This window comes from Larus michahellis, chromosome 5, assembly GCF_964199755.1.
Source record: "Larus michahellis chromosome 5, bLarMic1.1, whole genome shotgun sequence".
Lineage (NCBI taxonomy): Eukaryota > Metazoa > Chordata > Aves > Charadriiformes > Laridae > Larus > Larus michahellis.
Genome location: NC_133900.1, coordinates 16,378,564 through 16,399,119, shown reverse-complemented (window position 1 = coordinate 16,399,119; position 20,556 = coordinate 16,378,564). Strand labels below are relative to the sequence as shown.

The 20,556-nt window shown below is 40.4% G+C and overlaps 1 long non-coding RNA gene across 1 annotated transcript in view; it reads right to left on the bottom strand.

Annotated features, from left to right (window-relative positions):
- Positions 1–20,556, bottom strand: part of LOC141743883 (uncharacterized) — a 66,441-nt gene that overhangs the window by 6,773 nt on the left and 39,112 nt on the right. The window contains exon 3 of the long non-coding RNA XR_012587237.1: positions 2,624–2,744. This is a non-coding gene — a long non-coding RNA (uncharacterized LOC141743883). The remainder of the gene's footprint in view (positions 1–2,623; positions 2,745–20,556) is intronic.

Genomic DNA, 20,556 nt, shown 5'->3' with positions numbered 1-20,556 from the left:
TTACTTTCTCAGGCATGTCCAGTAAATCCTGTCCTCTTCCTCTTTGGTGTCCTTCTGTAGTCATCGCACCCCCTTTATGGATTTAATTGTCTTAGGTGCCACTCTTTGTTTATTCTTGGTAAACATTCTCATTTTTACATAGCTCCCCATGTAGAAGCGAACACAACAATAGTGGGCATTTTGGCCTCTATTGCTCCCCAAAGATATTGAATCCAAGAGTGTTATGTCATTCATGAAGTGCAGTCTTAGTGTTCAGCAAGATATATATGCATATATGGATATATATACACATGTGTGTGTGTGTATGTATTCATTTTATATAATTGAGCAAATTGCAATATAGGGCAGATGGGGCTGGTAAACCGGGAAGCAACTGTGAAAGGACTTCTGGTTCTTCCCGGATATAACCAGACATGAGTGGATCAGACTTGGATCTGATCTCACTTCTGAGTTTGCCTGAAATGTACGTGGATAATAATTAGCATTTATTACATGTAGCTCTCAAATCCTTCTAAGCATCACTATTCCTCTTCGCACGGCAATGATGAGCCACAGAACACTGAATTGCCAAAAGACAGTACCTATGATTCTTTATTTCACTCTGCCATCCATGCTGGCATCTCCTTTATTTACTATGAACCACTAACTTTGCAAACTATCAGGGGCATTGCTTTCAAATCATGCTATAGTTGATTTTATGTGGTAAATGTGCCCAGATAAGGTATTTACATCCTTATTTTCAGTCCCACTTTTGTCTGCATATAACAAATATTTGTAACAATGTAACATAGCATGATTTTCATGCAACAGATATGTTAAGGTAACTTCATTAGCTTATTAAGCTTGGTTTGCATTTAATAGCTCAACAAAGCACTCTGATTGAATGAGGCGATATAAACACACAGCCCATGTTGTTGGGGCTTTGAGATCATGGGTGTTCCCATGATTCACGTGGTACCTATTCTAGAGAAATCCAGCACTACAGGCCAAGAATACCAAAGCACTATCTCCACATCAGAACACCGACGATAAACAGTACCCCATAAAATAGGAAATAAATAACAGCATTTTTCATTTTTCCATGGTGTAGCATCAAAACCTACATGTATAGATTTTTTTTTTTTTTGCCTAATTCTTGTCCTATGAGATGTACAGTCATTCCTTTTCCTCTTCACCTTTCTGACTACCATTTCTTCTAGAAATTTATGTTATTAATCCAGAACTCAGTAAAAGTGTCTTAGTTTTGCATGTCTCACTCACAGGAGATAACCTGTCGGCACAGTAATTTTGCATATTGGTCTATACTGATCTAGGGCGTCCAACATTTTTTCACAGTAACTTGCATGTTGGTATTTTGATTTCTAGGTCAGTGCACTAACCACAGATTAATTTTGGGGTTAGAATTATGTGTTTCACTAGACAACCAATTTGTCTTGTCAAGACCTGCAAATGACAGAATATAGGAAGGTAGTACCTTTTCATTACAGGTTTAGTGTGGTTTTTTTGAATCTACCTTTCCTTTCTGGAAAAGGAAACACATGCTGCCTCAGCTAGTGTGGCACCAGAAGCTTGACGCTTTTTTTTTTTTAATTGACCTCTACCAGCCATTCATAATTATCAGTTAAAGCAGGGTGACAGACTTCCCTTCCATAGAGAAGAAAAAGCTGAATTGTACACTACCCAGAGGGTAATATTTATCAGTTCTTCCAGTACTCTCACATACTTGATGTAGTTCTATTTAGTAATGCTTTGATGCCAAGTCAAGCTCTGTGCCGCATATCATCTCAAGCTGGAATACCCAGAAGTTACTCCCTTTAACCCCATCTTACCAGTTTTGTCCCAACTGTAGCTATGCACATTGCCAGCTGCCAAAAAAAAAAAAAGGCTTTTTTGGTGGGGTTTCTTTGGTGTTTAAGAGCATGCTGCTTCTTCAATTTCTCTGTCGGTATCACACCATTCAGTTGCTGTATGGATTAGATACCTTTATGTGCACCTCATGATCCATGAAAATTAATCAACTTGAATATTGTATTTATGAAAGCATCTAACTTTGTGCAGATAAGAAAAAAATCAAGAAGAGACCTGAGGAATACAGAGTATCATTCCATAAATAGCAAAGATACTGAATTGGCAGAATTAATTATTCTTCAGCTGTCCACATCATTTTGTTACTAAACAAACAGTTCGTTAGAATGTATACTAGCTCTATAGACTTATTTATTTGTATATGGTTCTTTGAGGTAATTTTATAGCGGTGACACTGAGAAGCCAAAAACTGGATACACAGTTTCCCCGTTTTACTGTCTTGTGACTCAGAAAGAGGACTGCCATCTGTCCCACATTGCCTGGTACAGTAACTTAATTGGAATTTCTTCTCCAAGACACAGTAACAATAGAAGTTTGGTACTTCACCAACGTTCAAAATTCCCTTATAGTCACTGCTAATTTACTGATTCTTAGCTCTGCCGAATCAGCATCACTGAAAGCAATGTCTCCCCTTTATCACTGACAGAAAGCAGTGCCTCTGCAAGGGCAGAGTCAACAAACAACAGGATTAGGGTAGACTGACTGTAGCTGTATCAACTCCTGTACAATCGTTTTAAAATTATCTAAAATCACTAACCTTTCACTTCTGGAGCATGAGGTTCAATTCTATGTTTAGCCATGCATGAAAATGAGTTCAGCAATCTTGGTTTAGCCTCCACAGAATCATTCATGTAATTTGCCATGATTGGCAGATTTTGCTGTGGAGAAAAAGTGAATATGAATTAGAAAATAAAAGTGAGGTTTTGTCAGGTTGAAAAATCAAACAGCAATAAATCTGAATCTCAGAATCACAGAGAGCAAATTCAGATCTGAAAGCTTGGACCTTCGTGCAACACACACACGGACAGAGTAAAAAATGGAATAGAGGGCAAGATCTACTGTAAGCACAATGTAGCAGCCATCATGGCACCAATGGAGCAGTCACTGAAACACTACTGTGAGTAGGATGGTTGCACACCAATGGACTTCTCCCGAACCCTACTCCTCAAAATGCACGGTGTCTTCTTATCCACAGGAGGTGCTCTCGGTACTGCCCACTTGAGTGCAGCAGGCAGCTTTGTGTTCTCAAACATGCCCTACATTTTGTGAAGGCCAGCAGCCCTGCTTCACCTGTCACCATGAATTCCGGGGTGCTGCTTAGAATCAAAAAGTCAGTCTGTTTCTAGACAGTGAGGAAGACTGCGAGTCCCTCTTTTCCATGAAGGAGCCCTTTCTGAACAATAAGCAAACACAAATTGAAACCTATAAATACACATGAAAGAGAAAAAATTAGAAATGGATAAAAATAAGAGTGAGAAAGAACTGAAGAATGACAACGCCTCATCTGTCATAATCCTCTTCTCACTGGCTTTGGGTGACTATTAGATTCAAACCCAAGACCCATATGAAATCAACCCAGGTGACAATCACGGAACTATCTCAGTAAGGACAGTGGATAGTCTTTTGACTCAGGCTGTACATACAACTGCTCTGTGATTAACTTTTTCTCCTTATGTATATTTTTTTTTCTTGGACAAATACTAAACTTTGCATAGTTAGAATTCTTTGAAAGTAACCACACAATGGTGCACTGTCATTGCAAAGTTGAAATGGAACTGAAAAAAGGTGGTATCTTTTCGCTTATGACCTAAATCAAGACACGTCTGATGCAGATGGTTTTTAAACACACTTTCAAGAAGGAACGACGTCCTTACATTTGTTTACACATCTGCCTCAAAAGGACATGGATTCTGACTGGAGCCCTGTGCGTTACTGCAGTATAAATACTGTAAACTCCTTTACACCTTTCACTCACTGCTCTGTCTAAAAAAAAGAGCAAATGTGAAAACAAGACAGAGAAACACAAGAGGCTGATAGGTTTAACATAAATATTGGCTGCAACTCTTTCTGTAAGATTTAACTGGTGTATTTTAATAAAAACATTAACAGCATGTTTACAGTAGATATTAACAAAGGGGATGTCTAAAGCCCCCATCACCTCTGCAGCTTTTCAGATCGTATTTAGCACTCTACAGTCATTGTGTTATGTGGGCAACCCTGCAAATAAAACTCTAGCAAATCTAACCGTCTTTGGTACTCAGCAAGGAAACTGCTTCTGCTTCCACCCAAAACCTTGCATGAAATCCTGTCAGTTTTACAGCATAATTCAACCTGTTTTATACTAACTTTAATGTACAACAACTTTCTGCCTTGCACAATGGTAGTTTATAGTTAAATCTTTAATAATATTCTGAGTTGTGATTTGTTATAGAAATTTTTTCATTGTAGAAATTTTTTAATTATTCTTTTCCCTCCTCTTGGATGTGTCTTCTGCATAGAGTTGGGCTGGTGTCAGTGTATTTTTTCCTCTCTGGGTTCTGTGACAACGCAGTCTGCTTTTGGGAAGAGACAGTGCCACTACCACCAGGAGTGAAATGCCCTGTCATACTCCTATGTTGTAACATAAAGGCAGTCTTTTAGCCCACCTCTTATTTTATCAATACTCCTTCAAGAACTATAATTTAACAACAAAAAATAAACAAAGCAAAAGAATGACAGTAAAATCTAATTTAACCATCCTTTGGCTAAATTTACCGGGCACTTTAGAACCTAGTCCACCATAGTCTTATTTAAAAATGGGTGGCTGAAAGGTGCCGTAGGATTTATAAAAAGAAAACAGATTGTCTCAGTGGCTGATGCCAAATAACTCATCGCCTGAGTTATCACTCTTCAATCAAAAAGTATATGAAGAAACTACATAAGTCATTTAGACAGCAATCACCATGGAGTTATGCTGGCCTCTCATGTCAATGATGAAACAGCCAAATTCCCTGACAGTGGTGAGTTATTTCTTTTATCACCAGCAGAGCTGCCAAAAGAATCATCAAGGCTACAGGCATGGAAAACATGAGGCCCCTCCACATTCGAGCTATAAAAATACAATGTGTTTTATTACTTTACTTCAATCCTTACAATTTAAGTTTTTAAAAAAATTACAACAACGCCAACCATAGTTAGGCAACAAAGTGATTAATCTGAATTATTTAATTCCTGTAAGGAAGCTTTCTTCCAGACCATGATCTTTGAGATTCTGTTCCCACCTCCTTTTGTCCTCAATCTCTCTCATAATGCAACACGTATCTTTCAGCCCTGACAAAGCCAGTGTAAAATATTGGGTGTGTTATTACAAATTGTAATTCAGTCATTTTGGAGGCGGATTTTTTTTCTCTAGTTATAGTAATGACATAGTATAGGAAGTTTATATTTTTTTGTTGCACATTAACATTGCTAGAGAGGTCACATACTGTAAGCAAGAGTATAGGTGTTTAGAAATATTTCTCTGCCTGGCCTGATTGCCTTTAAAAATCTTAAAGAAAGTACAAATATATTCATTCTCTTGGTATAGTTTTAAGTACTTGTTTTAAAACCTAGCATGTACTGCAGAAAAGCAAGTTTTGTGGGCCTGATTTCAATTTGAGCAGAACTTCAGTTAATAATGTTGCATATATAAACCCTCTTTTAACAGTCCATAACATTAAACTGATGACAGGATTGCTGAAGAACTTTGTTATTTTTTTCTCCCTATTAAATCAGCATTACGGACTTTCAGCAGATGTCTTTAATAGACATAGTTATTAAAAAAAGTATTATATCAAATAAATTCAGACCATTTCTTCAGTATTACTTCCACCATTAAGAGCAGATTTTCTCCTGTATCTTCAAATTATTACATTTACGCCTAATACAAACAAAAAAACTCTCATCATCTTCAGACTCTATAAACCTCTGTCAGCATCCATACTGTTCCTATATTTAAAAAACTGTCACTGCTTCCATTTACATTAACCCCCTATTTTTACAGGTTTAAAAGCTGACCTTAAGAACATGTTCTGATAGAAAGGTTTTAGTCCATTTTAGCATTTTATTATTTTTTTTCAAGTTGGGAAAAATATCCTCCTTCTTTTTAAGCTCTTAGGTGCCAAAGAGGTTTTGTAGTGTCAGGTATTTTTCTGAGCTTTCATAACTCAAAAATAATGTCGGTTTTGAGTTAATTTCTTGCAAGGTATCAGCTAATAAATGTGTGCTTTTGCATTTTTACTGTTTGGGAAATGTTATTAAATATAATCACTTTTCTGTGGCAAAAACCACACCACAGGTGATGTCTCTGGGTGAAACTGTCAATAGTACTACCTGCCTGAGATAAGTACATAAAGTCACACTTATGCTTTTGCCATAAAACAAGTCTTGTTGCTCTGATGTGAACATGCAGTTCTTTATCTCCAACAATTCACTTATTCACCTAAGTAAATACAGATTTATGAGCTACAGATCTCCTCTCTTTCCCTCCCATATGCACAGGTAACCTGACAATATACAGGCTGGGAGATGTCGGAGTACTCCTGAGTTCCTAGGTCTTGATCAAATCTTGTCTTCATATCAATATCAGCCTTCTCCCTCTGCAGCCTGATTTCCACAGAAACCTAATGCATGATCAGATGGGAATAGCGGCAAGTTCTTGGTCTGAATAAGCAAAAGAAGATCTAGGACAACCTTAAGAAAGATCTGGAGCCACAATAGGCTTTGGAGTTAGGATCCTCTGGAGTAATTCTACTGAAAGCAACAAAGTTATTAGATAATTTTTGATATTTAAAAGTACGTATTTTTAAACCGAGTACATTAAAGTAGACTTTGGTCCATGAGCAGTACATAATACTCTTTTTTACAAATTTGTTGTATAAGTGACAGAAAGAAACAATGGCATAATTGTTAGGCACTACTTTGGTTAAATCCACCTACCCATCACAGACCCCTAAATGCTCAACTCATAATTCTACACTTGTATCAACAAGAGGCTTGTGAGGATAAATGCATTAAACACTGAGGTATGCAATGACTTTGAACTAGAAATACCATTGATGCATAGCTTTGTGTATTTCCTTGATGCTGGAATACAAAAAGATGCCTGAAAGCACATCCAGAAATTCTTCGTACTTTGCCTTAAAGGTCTGAAGACACTTTCACTAGCTTTGAAGAGCATCATGGCTCAATGAATCTGATCTCAAGTGCTGCGTGAATTGCTCATGTAATACAGGTGCTTTAAAAGGTTGGTCACTGTTCGCTGTGCAAGTCTTTACAGACCTGTTCACAATACCTTTAGTGTCATAACTTTTTCCAGCAGCAGGCTCTTTTGTAGCCATTAAAAAGAACGGTTTAAGGCAATCAATAAGGGTTATAGGATGAAACTGGAGCGATTTGGTTTGTTTTACAGAATGGGGTATTTCAGTTGGAAGGGACCTACAACCATCATCCAGTCCAACTGCCTGATCACTTCAGGGCTGACTAAAAGCTGAAGCATGTTATTAAGGGCATTGTCCAAATGCCTCTTAAACACTGACAGGCTTGGAGCATCGACCACCTCTCTAGGAAGCCTGTATAGATACAGGTACTTCTACACAAGCAGCACCTTAGCTTTGTGGTCGAAGGGTCACCAGCTCAGGGTCATAACTACACCACAGTCATTGGTTTTAGTCAACTCCCTAGATTTTTCAGGCTTCAGAAAAATAGTCTTCATTCAACAGCAATCATTATTTATGTTAAAATGTCAAGCTCTTTAAAATCTGGCAAGAAATTTTAAAGAAAATTAAAGCTATTTTCTTTATCCTCCTAATTCTACTTGGGGAAAATATCAGTGAGAATACGGGAAGTAAATTAGGGAATAAAAAAAAAAAAGCTACGCAAAATCTCTGATTGACACTGAAGCATACTCTATTTCATACTATGAATTCTGGTACTCTTTCATGGTGTTAGATACCGTTGAATGAAAAAACCTCATCTCTTAAACAGGAAAGTGCATCTCAGAAGCTTGTCCAAAGCATCCTAGTTTTAATATCCTCTACTATCCTCTGGTAGTAAAGCAGCCACAATAACCTTGAGTTGTCCCCAAGACTCAAGTCAGCTGTAGCTGCCTAACTACATGTAGTATCCACATACAGCACTAAACTATGAGGTATGAAGCACAGAAATTGTTTGAAAGAACTGCTGATGTGATTAGACAACACCTGAATTAATCAGACAGTTCATGACATAAGATAACTCATCTGGATGGCCCCAAGAAGTGTCTACATCTGAGAAACAGAGCAAAGGGAAAAAAACCAACAACCCCACACCCAGGTCACAGTTCTGCTGTACTCCCAAATATAATCCAGCACAGCAGATGATCTTGCCCACCTTTACATCTTCTCTCTACTATGCACCTTGGCTGCTTCGTCTGCTAAAGACATAAATCACGGTTGCCTGGAGGGGCCAAAATTTAAAAGGATGCAACCACAGACCAGGGAGTTGATGACTGACTCTGACATCCCAGAATAGCTCTGAGTAAGCTGCTGCTTTTCTATCAAGAGTGGGATCATTTTTTTTCCCCTCTAGGTATACACATTTCATAGCAACACATTCTGTTGCTATTTAGGATTCACTGACCACTTCCATTACAAATGTTCTTTTCTCAAGATTTATAACCAGAGCTTTTGTTACAACGTCCAGTGCCAGACAAAACTTGCCTCATTTTGGGTTTCATTGCAAAACCAGGACTATAGCCACCTTCCCAGAAATTTCCGCAGTTCTTTTGGCAAGCTTGAGATAATTACAAGGTGATGTTAGAACAATGCATACCTTAAGAGTCAGCAAAAACTCTTCAACTCCAAATTGATTTAGCTGTTTAAAAATCAAAAATCAGGAATCCTCTGCATTCAAAGCAGAATCAGCATTGAGTGGAGGGATGAATCCAATGATTGAAACTAAAGAAAATGTTTGTGTGAACCCCAGTGAGAATCAAAATAGCTGCATTTTGCACTGCTCTATTTATAACTCTATAATTTTAAATGGTAAGACCAAAAATAGTCATTGCAATATGTCAGCTCAATGTAATTTTTCTTTCCAAGAGACATAAATCGGTCTAATTATTTTTTTTTTTTGTAGAGAGTAGTAAAATAAATAATAAATAGTTTTCCACATAGTTTTAGAGGGTTTTTTGTTACTGAAGTTTTAGTCCTTTGTGGCTGGAGTTCCTGGCATCTGAACAGCCTTTCCCTCATCTGACTTCATTTAGGATATACATCTATCAAGGGACTTTCAGAAATATGTAATGATTTAACAAGGCAGCTAGTTCAAGTGGGGGATAATTAGGCTTTCACCCTCCCCTTCACTCTGTGCCACTGTTTTTTACTCTATCTCCATTGTACCCTTAAAAGCAGCGGATCCGCAGCCAAGCATTGCACGCTCCCCACAGCCAGCAACTTCCTCTGAAGCTGCAGTGCATAATTACAACCAGCTGCCAAGGGCTGCTGAGAGCAGGACAAGCAGCACCTTCCTGCCCAGACCGTAACACCCAGGTTTTGCTATGTGGACATCCCCAAGCAAGATCCCGCATTCCCGTAGTAAAAGTTAACAGAGAGCAACAATCTCCCTCCTCCTTTCCCGTACCACCAGGGAAACCGAATCGGTGTCCTGAGGTGTTTGAGACTTGGGGACATCAGGTACATACAGATGGTGCAAACTGGCAAACAATGTTTTGCAGTTACGTAGCGCTAAGGTCACATAACACTTATGCGCTGATGAACTCTATCTCTTCAAATCAAATTTATACCTAAAGAAAGCAATACCAGATGCATTGAACATTTTGCTCAAAACAACAGAAAAACCTGTGAGGGACAACAAAACTTGCATTCTTACCCTTACATCGTGTTAGGGTTACAAAATTATAGCATTCAGATAGTAAAACTGTATTACATATGGAACTGTAGACTTAACCTGCACAGACAGGTAGATAACAGCTCATGTGAAAGAATCCCATGCCAAACGAAATCACCCTGGTTTTCTGTTACAGGATGCTGAGCTTCACAGGAGTACAAGAGGGAGCTCTCATGAGGCTTCACAAACAGAAGTTTCTGGAAAAGCAGGAGAATACAAAGTGCCCCATAAACCCATGGCATATACAATCAGGGCTCTTGGGTAGTGCACCAGTATCGGCTGCATCCACGTGCAATGGCTAATAACAGTAAATGAAAGTATCAGAAGTGCCCAAGTGATTTAGAAGCACAGCACATATGATCGGAATGGATTTTACACTCTGTGAGTGAAAAATTTTGATAGTCGGGTTTGGTGTTTATACCTCTTTTTTCTTTTTTTTCCTTCCTTCCTGGATGGAGGAACATAGTCATAACAGCAACTGAAATCATCATTCCAAAGTCACGATGGGTTTTTCTGCCATAACACATAGCTGTATGGGAATCCTGTCAGGTTCACTGTTTGCACTTTTCCCATGGGTGTAAACATGCCTCAAACACTCCAGCTTTCACACTGTACTTTTCTTTTGCACTAGCATTGGCTGTACAGCACAGACATCAGCCTTTCTCCGCCTCTTATTGCACCACCAGGGCATCATCCTCCTCACTTCTCAGGCTATAGTTTTGCATTATATTGGCTTTGGTACTAAAATAGGCTTAAGAAATCGCCCTCCACTGTTTGCCCTTGCCCACTCTGTTTATCCTGATTCACTTCACTGATCCAGCTGATCCCATTAAGGCTGGCAAAAGAAGGAACCAAAAGGTGGCAAATTGTGGTAAAGAGGGATGAATGAGCAGATGGATGTAGAGGAAAGTGATAAACATTAAACCATTTTTGCTACTGGAGAATGTACAACGAAAAAAATGTTCTCAAAGAGCTCGGTTATTGGTAAATCAACTTTACTCCTTTGAATGCTTCTATTATGCATGTTCCACTTTGCATGATTTCAAAGTGGCAACCAGAACACTTGGAGTGGGATCTCAGAGACTTAGACTGCGTAAATTTCACTTTCCACTAAGGCAACTGGCAGAGGAAAGAAGAATGGAGGTATGAGAAATGCACACCACAGTAGAGCACAGGGCTAGGAAGGGTGCATATATGTTCTATAGCAATGGGAAAAAAGAAGAATACAAACCCAAGAGCCTGAGGTACACAAAGGTGTACACAAAGAAACATACTTGGCAGAGAACTGGAGGAAGACGTGCTCCGCCCAACGCAAGAGACAGATTCTGACTGCTGTAAAGGTGGTTGTAGGTTATGAAAGTCGCACAGGTAGCATAGGGAAAAGTGCACACATGAACAATGCCACTTTGGTAGCATTACACGCTCATTGTGACCTCGTGTCAATGATGAGAGAGCGAAGTGGTGAAATAGCAGGAGAGGCCACATAGGCATAAACATACACAGCTGGAGTGCCTACTTCTTTGTTCTGCCTTTTCAATTTCTGATAACCTTCTGAAACTCTATTTGTTAGTAGTCTTCTTTAAGATTAATCCAAATTTCCATTTTCCCACCTTCAAGGACAAGCTCACACACCTCAAATAAAATTCTAATCTGAATGTTTTCTTGAGCAAGAGTGAGCTCAGCTGACCTTCTCATTTCAGGTAATTTGCAGCTTGCTAAAGGAAAATTCTTAGGCTCCTAACTATGAACAAGCTTAACATACGGACAAAAATGTTTAGGCTCTCATACACCTAATGTTACAAAGCACTAACAATTGAGTGTGCACACTCAGAGGATGTTGTCCTGTAATTACCACTCTTCCAATCAAATCATGGAATCACAGAATAGCTGAGGTCAGGAGATACCTCTGGAGATCATCCACTCTAAGCCCCCTGCTCCAAGCCGGTGGCTCAGAGGCGTGTTCAGTTGGGTTTTGAGTATTTCCAAGGATGGAGACTCCACAACCTTTCTGGGCAACCTGTGCCAGTGCTTGGTCACCCTCACATTGAAAAAGTAATTTTTTATGTTTGAATGGAACTTCTTGTATTTCAATTTGAGGCCATTACTTCTCATCCTGTCACTATATACTACTGATGAGAGTCTGGCTCCATCTTCTTTACATCCTTCCATCAGATGTTTACATAATTCATGTAGGAGAAACCATTGTGTAGGAAAAGGTCTACAAACACAAGCCTAAAACACAAAACGTCTTCACTTCAGTCTTGACACATAAAAACATGTCCCACTCCCATTTTGCTATAAAGATAATTAAAGTTGCAAATCCACCATACAGGTGTTTCAGCAAGGATTCTGTTTATTTGCTTTACTTGTATGTTCTCTATATTCCTCTGCCTGCTTAGTAAACGCTGGGATTATTTGATAGCAACTAAGTCATTTTATGTTTACAAACATACCAACTGGGTTCCAGTTAAAAGTTTCTCAGGTTTTATTTGTGTGTGTGAAACAAGAGTCGAACCCTGACTAAAGACAAGCTGCAAAACTCTGACCAGTCAGCAAGCTATCAGACAGCAAACTATCTTTTGAGCACTTGGTGAAAGCAACAAAATCCTTTAATCTTATTTTTTTAAAGTGAGATACAAACCAGGAAGCTTCTCATTTTTAGCAAAGGAACAAAAGGTAAATTTCTACCAAGATTTATACATGTACCAGCAAGTCTTTCCAGACAGTCTAGGAAAAATCATCAACAGTGTTGTCAGACTTCAGAAAAATAACAAGTATCTTATTTCAACAAATGCAATTTGATCACTAAATCCAACCTTCATGAAACAGAAATGCAGTTTCAGGTTTGGAGCCTCTTACCCTTTCCCCCAAAAAGCTGACAGATAAAAGTTTGTAAAAGCTGATGCAGTTTTAATATCAAAAGTTCGCAACTTTCAAAACACCTCTCATCTCCAATATCCCCACGTACCCTTCCCTCGAGTCATTTCTGGAGAAAATGTTCCAGTGGTGACCATGACAAGGATTTCTGCTTGAAAGCACATTTTCTTTGTTACCTTCAAAATCTACAGAACTGTTCACCATACATCCACTGAAAATCTGGTCTTGGCCAACTATGTTCCTCTGTTAGGTTTTGCTCTTAGTAAAGTAAAACAACTACTGCAGTTTTGGCACAGCAGAGTAGGAAAGATGGATTTTTTGGGTTTTTTTGGGTTTTTTTTTGTGTTGTTGTTTGTTTGTTTTAATGCTCCTTTTGCAGCATGAGCAGTTATTAACTTGCCCTGAAATGAGGATGTATTAGTGTGGTGTGGGAGACAGTTTCTGTCTAAATTTGCAGGCCTGGTAATTAGAGATAAACTTTTATTTCTATCTGTACATCTTTGAAAGATAATAACCATAGGGCCCAATGACAGCATTTTTACAATTTTCCTTCGGAGAAAAACTGCAATTTCAGGCATGTTAATCATGAAAAAGTCACTCTCATAAAAGTCACTCTCAAGAAAATGAACATAAGATGTAAGCACAACGAATATAGGAAAAATCCTTATTAGCCTACAGGCTGAAGTAGAGGTGGTGTAAGACTGTAAAGACACAGGCTAGCCATAGATAGCTGTTCTGATTAAGGGACAAAGCATTAAGAAAGAACACAGCTTGCTAGAGATGTCAATATCAAAGAGTGACTGGAATTACTTAGAATGGTTCAAGGTAATAAATCTTCAGCAAATGGAAGGTACTTAAGGAAGGAGAAATTTAGGTCAAATCTCAGGAAAAGATTTCTAATGGTGAAGTACAGAAGGTTATGGAATATTTGCCTGAAGGAAGAGACACAAGGCATATCCCTGGAGACTTTTAAAACTACACTGGAAAAAAGCACTGAAGTATCTGGTACACAATAATCCTACACCAGGAAGGAGAAAGGCTAGATGATCTAACTGGGCTTTTCCATCTCTGCTTTCTGTGATTCAGTGGTAATTCCACTGGCCAGTTCTAGTTCCAAGTACAAAAATTCAACACGAACTGTAAGCATGTCCTGTTGAATGCAAATGCTGTACAATAACTTACCTCTTCACCCCACTACAGAATGCAAACACACTTCTGAAATGAAAACAGATCCCATGTTTTAAGTTACTTTTATGTGAATGTGTCTACACTATGATGAGAAGAAAATACGTTAAAAATGTGAAGTCACTGTGTGTGTACTTACAGCAGGGATCAGATGTGCACAACCTGGGTACTCACATTAAAATTTCCAAATTTTGAATGGAAATTGTACAGATACTGTTTAATTGCGGTAGATTCTGCAGGTACTGTTATAATGCTGCTCAGCATGAGGAAGAGTGATAGAATGAGATTTTGTGAAGTTTCAAAGGCAGGCTTACACCTTTCTTACTTTCTACTTTTTTTTTTTGAGCTGATGCTGAAGGAATAAAGGAAAAAAAAAAAGAAGAGGTGGTATATTTTACATAGAGTCCTCTGAAAATCTTACTCTTTTCACTTAAAATAACCACTACCTGGTCTTGATCTCAGGTTTGGAAAGAGCTACAGTTATCTGCCTTTCTGAAATCCACGAAGACACATGCTGTTCTTTGAAAGCTCTTGCTCTATTACAGTTGATCACAGGTAGTAGCAAGGATTGGGCCAGCAGTCCCTTTAAACTTTATGGAATAGGTGAATTACATAAATGGTACTGAAAGTGAGTAAGAGTTGCAGGACTAGATGAAGATAAATTAACAAAAGCATGCACAGGGTGCATCTGCATTACCATTTCAGTTTGTATGAGGAGTGTGCTTTTGAATAGATTTCTCCTGATTGTTTCACCCTGGCTCGTTCATGCCAGTTTGAAGCTGGATTACTTTCAAATTAAGCTAAACTGGAAGATGTGTTCCAGCCACTACTGGACATGCAGTCCACTGCTCCAGCCCAGAGCTAGTACAAAGCAAAGCATCCTGAAAGGCACATATAGCATGGTCCTCAGCACCACCTAGATTCACTGTACAGATCCACTCCCACTGCATAACACTTTCCTAAAGCAGATGTAGCCATAACCCCTCTAACAGCCCCCTTCCCAAAACCAATGGTCTGACTAACAAGACTGTTAGGAAATTAATGGAGAACCTGAAGCAATACCATGCACACTTGAAGCCTGGTTCAGCAGTGACTTCTTTTCGATCTCCTTTCTAAGTCAGGTTCTTTTGATTTTTTTCAGCACTTACATTAACTCAAGTCAAAATCCTGTTGTATCCGTTCACACCCAGCACACTCATTCAGAGCATTGGGGAAAGGGATACAGACACTTCCAGGCACTGGAAGGCTCCCGCGAGTCTGCCAGACACCGCGGCCGCTGAGGGAACTACCTATGCTGCTGCCCAAAATCAAAGCACCCTTTAAATACACCAAAGGGACATGGCACTGCAAAGTGCTTTAAACCCCTCCCAAACACAAGAAGAAATAAAACTTGAGAACACAGGCGCATGCCGAGAGCCACATCTCACCCAGGGAGTGGATCCTGCAGCATCAGGTCCAGCACCAGTGACCACCTGCCCAGCACAGGCTGAGAGCAAGCCATTTTATCGTTTAATCTAACAAACAGTGCCACCGGCCGACAGCTGTAGGGGATTTTTAAGAGAAAAGTCTATAAAGGCACCTGTATTTCACATCCCAGCTCTGGAAACCTGCAAGCTTACACTTGGGTTGGCGAACTCCAGTGCACTCATACAGCTACAGCTATCACCTATCTATCTGCTACAAACTTAAGGGTGCAAACTCTCTTTATCTTTTTTATCACGCTTTTGAGGCATGCCGCCAGTGTGTTAGAGGCACGATCCCCAGCACAGGAAGCAGCCCACGTCTGGTGTCAGGAAAATGCCCTCTCACAGACTGTTTCCTTTGCAGGGCAGGACCAGGCCCGGGAGCTCAAGCACCAGATCTGGACAATCACCACCTGAAGCCTCCCGTCGCTTCAGCCTGCCAGAGGGGTCACAGCACTGAACACAGCGGCCTGCGTAAGAGCTGCAAAACGTCCTTCGCTTCCAATTCCCGTCCCCTGTCCCCACCCGCAGCACCCAGAGGCTTTTCCCCTCTGCTCTCCTTTAAGAGTCATGCCCGCTTCCCAGCCTCCAGCGACAGCGCCGGGCCCAGGTATCCCAGGCCCCCCCCTTCCCCCGGTCCTACTCGCCGCCTCCCTGCACAAAGCCGCGGCTACCGCCCGCCCCCGGCACCGCTGCCGCCCGGAAGAGCGGGGCAGCCTCCTCCCGCCAGGCCGGAGCTCCCCGCCGGCCGTCGCCGCCGCCTCCTCCTCCTCCTCCTCCTTGCCGGGCGGGCTCCCGCAGCCTCCGGGCCACCGGCGCCGTCTCCCGCCCGCCGCGGCCTGCGGCAGGGCTGCCACCTAGGGCCGGGCGGCGGCACTGCGCGGAGCCCGCCCGGCGCCATGACAGGAGATTGAAACGCCTTGGCTTTACGGGGCCTTAGCGAAGGAGGGGGGACACAGGGCTGCCCTTTGCTCAGGTATCCGCCCCCCAGAGGCCAAGTGAATACAATCAAACCGGACGTGAGAGCAAATGCTTGAACCACCCGAGGTGGGTGAGGTCCTGGAATGATTTTACAATCCACACTGCAATTTATGAAAGTAGTTGCTTCATGGTGGTGTCTGCACTAGTAATGGCATGGATGGCCTCGCAGTTTTACATTCCTGATACCTCTTTATATATCCAGCTGTGCTGGTTTTGACCGAGGTAGAATTAAATTTCCTCATAGTAGCTGGTACGGGGCTATATTTCAGATTCGTGCTGGAAATACAGCTGATCACATCCCTGATAACACAGGGATGTTTTAGTTATTGTCAAGCAGTCCTTGCACAGAGTCGAGGACTTCCCTGCTCCTGACACCATGGCACCTGTGAGGGCTGGGGGTGCACAAGAGGTTTGTAGGGGACACAGCTGGGACAGCTGACCCCAGCTGATCCCAAAGAGATATTCCATACCACATGGTGTCATGCTCAGTATATAAAGCTGTGGGAAGAAGGAGGAAGTGGGAGATGTCCAGAGTGATGGTATTTTGTCTTCCCAAATAACCATTACATGTGGTGGAGCCCTGCTTTCCTGGAGACGGCTGGACACCTGCCTGCCCCTGGGAAAGTGTGAATGAATTCCTTGGTTTGCTTTGCTTGTGGGCACACCTTTTGCTTTACCTATTAAACTGTCTTTATATCAACCCAGGAGTTTTTCCTCACTTTTACTCTTCCTATTCTCTCCTCCATCCGGTGGGCAGCGGCCGAGCAGCTGTATAGTTGCCAGCTGGGGTTAAACCACAACACTAGTCTGGCAAGGATGAGATAGCCCAATTCCAAAATGGCAAACCAAATGTCTTTTGAGTGCTCCCCACTGACGAAGAGGCACAATGCAAAAATAAGACGGGGAGGGTCCCTGCTCACACGTATGACAAACGTGAGGTGGGGCCCGAGAGGTGGGGTGGCATTTCTGCAGAAAGCCAGACCCCCAGGACAGGGCAAGCAGTATGAATCAGCAGTGTCATTCCGGGGGGGGGCAGGGGTGGGAAAGGCAAACATCAGATTTGGTGTGTCACGGGAAATTGCTCCATGAGACAAGTGAAGTAAGCTTTCTGCTTTATTCAGTACTATTAAGGCATCAGCCATGAGTGCAGTGCCTTGGTTTTGGCACCACATTTCAAGCGTGATGTCGATAACTGGAGAGAGCAGTGAGAACGATCAGAGGGTTAGAAAACACGACCTACAATGAAAGATCAAAAGAACTGCAATTGTTTAATCTCCAGACAGGAAGACTGAGGAGGCGTATGGTCACAGTTTTCAAAGGGAAGGAGTAATTTGTTCTCTATGCCCATCATGAACAAGAAGTAATAGATTTAAATTGCAGCCAACTTTTTTAGTGATAAGCACAGTGAGAGGCTGAAACATATTGTCTGGAGAGGTTGTGGTATATTTGTCACTAGAGAACAAGTTAAACAAACGTATTTTAAGACTGACATAAACAGAGTGGAACTCTTAATGGGGATGAAGTTTACAACAGCCAGAGATTCCTTCAATTTTTTGCTATTATTTTATGAGAGAAAAAAAATGCTTTTTTTGCTTCAAACACAATTAGGATTCAAAAAAGGGGGACACTATTTCCATTTTTTTTACTGGCTTACTGCATTAATTGAGAAAGCACAAGTATTTCTTTATCTCAGCTCCCCCCATCAATAAAACGGAGGTAATAATACACAATTTATGAGGATACTGCAAGTCTGTAATGCATTACTGTAACCTTGTGTATGCTGGGAAAGGAGGTGGTATACAAATGCAAAATATTTCCAGATCCTCAGTTTCTTTTTCATATTTGCACTGCTTTAAATACTGTTATTTGTTTTCCTTTCCTCTCAAAGAGTTTATAGGCTAAGTACACTGTGATCTTTACTAGTAGCAGAAGTACAGCTCCTCTCAAAGAGGAACAAAACAGAGTTCATGTAGTTTAATAGAACACTGAAGTTGAGAAATGCCTCTATGTTAAAAAAAAAAAAAACAAACCCTCTCCACTACATTTCATACTACTACAGGTTTCTTTTGTCATGTAAATTTCACCAGAAGAAATTTCGAATTCAGAAACAGTGATCCTTTCTGCTCACTTAGGCATGTTGAAAGGTCTCCTGGAAAAAATCTACCTCCCCAAAAACAATTAGTGAGCACGTACAGCCAAGACTAGCAGTGAGTGTTTAGAAGCCCTGTCCAACTAAAGCAGAGCTGAAGTACCTTATTATTACTTCCCTTCCAAAATGCAACAATGGCTTATATTCACAAGAACTTTAAAACATTCTTTGTTGTTAATAAGGTTTATATTGAAAGAAAAACAATTCAGGTAAATATGGCATGCTGTATAATCCGGAGAGATAAATGCAGTTCAGATTCACTAATAACGTTGATCCCAAATTAAAATAATTTTTAAAAGCCTTATTCAGACACTTCTTTCTAATAATCTTATTACAAACACTTCCTTTCTGCAGATTGCTGCAACAATATCCAAAATAAACCCTGCCCCTTCTTGCCACACCAGTGTCCTGCTCTCCTGGCTGCTTGGCAGCCATTCCTCTCAGTAACCAATACAGACTCCCAGAGCCTGGTTTCTCTGTGGTACCAGGATGGTGGCTATGATAACACAGGGACAGTGCTGGAGATGGAAATATGTCTATGGTACACGTCAATGCACAAATCTATCAAATCCTGTATCAATCCTAAATCAAAACCTATCAAAAATCCTTGGAAAGCCCTCCTTGGCCCTCCGCAGGAACTTAATCCTCACTCCTGTTGTTTGCACTGTAAAAGAGCATTTTCAAGTCCAGTTCTGTCATACATTTTTCCTGAGCACAAATATACATGTATCACTTACTAAAGTGACTGGGATTATTTACACATACCTTGTTCCTCATGTGTGCATCTACATTTAAATGTTTAAGAACACAATCCTGGAAAAGTAATTTGAAAAATAATTTCCTTTTAGCATACCAGCTGCTGAGATGATTAAGTCACTAATACTTCGTAAGTTCTCCAGCTCTCAAGAGACCTCTTGCATTTGGTATTATTTGTAGAAGTGCAAAATCCCTAATTCCTATCTAGCTTAACTCAAAACCCATTGCAATCAACTCACTCTCTTAAAAAAAATTATTATTACGAAGACATCACATCAGAACCGCTGCTACATTCCATTGCTCTTTTTTAACAGCACCAATTTTAAACTAATTACTTCTCATTTATTAAAACTGAAGGCAAGTATTACAAACTACATTTAAACCCGTATTTGTATTATTTTAACTACTAGAGTTCTGCACAGGACTTGGGTTACTTTGCACAGTACATTTGAAGATTGAGGGCAAAGATGTGGTCAGCAATCAAATGCTTATAGCACATAGCAAGTCAAGGAAAGTCAGACACTTAACCCTCACTTGTGTTTATCAAAAGCCTCCCCTGCTTTTGCTGTATCATATACAGCTTTTGCTATTAAATAAATAAATAAAATCACAATGATGAGCAGAAGTTGAAAAGACATGATCAAATATATTCTTAATGGGGCTGCTCAATATTTAGTACTCTAGATTATTTTCAACCTTTATTTTCTGCAGCTCTCTAAAACTTCAAGTCATAGCACTATCACTGACAATTCTGTTCTGTACCTGGGGAAATACTTCAACCTTCTTCAAAATCTTTCAGTGGGGAAATTTGTGACAGCCAGTTCTCCTTGACTTCTGTCAACTTACTGTTCAATAATGCCCTTTTGGTGTGCAAAGCTATTTGCGTCGGCAGTTCTTCACTGGTCACAGTCAGAGATTGTGATACTTTCTGGCTAGCCGACACCACATAACAGTACGATTCAATGATAAAGCAAATTTGTAAGTTCTACCAAAACTTGTAAGTTGTAACTAATCAAAGTCCTCAAATTACAAACATACAAACTGGAGTTAGGTAATACAGTTTCTTGAATTAGCTACAGAGAGGTCAAAAGTAAGGCGAGAATGACTGCAGTTTTGAAAAAGGACCTTGTTTGGGGATAGAGTCAGTCTAAAAACTGGAGTAGGGGAAGGAAACACGAACTATCCTGATGAGTAGCATAGGCGTATGAATCAAGGAGGGAAATTAAAGATAAGCAAGGAACTGATTCATTAAGGTAACTGCAGTAGATGAAGAAACAGTGGACCTGCAAACCAGAGGGCTGAGTTTTGTTTAGGCATGATGAGATGCTAGAATATCTGAGAGCTAGTCTGATGTACTACAACCAAGAACTGATG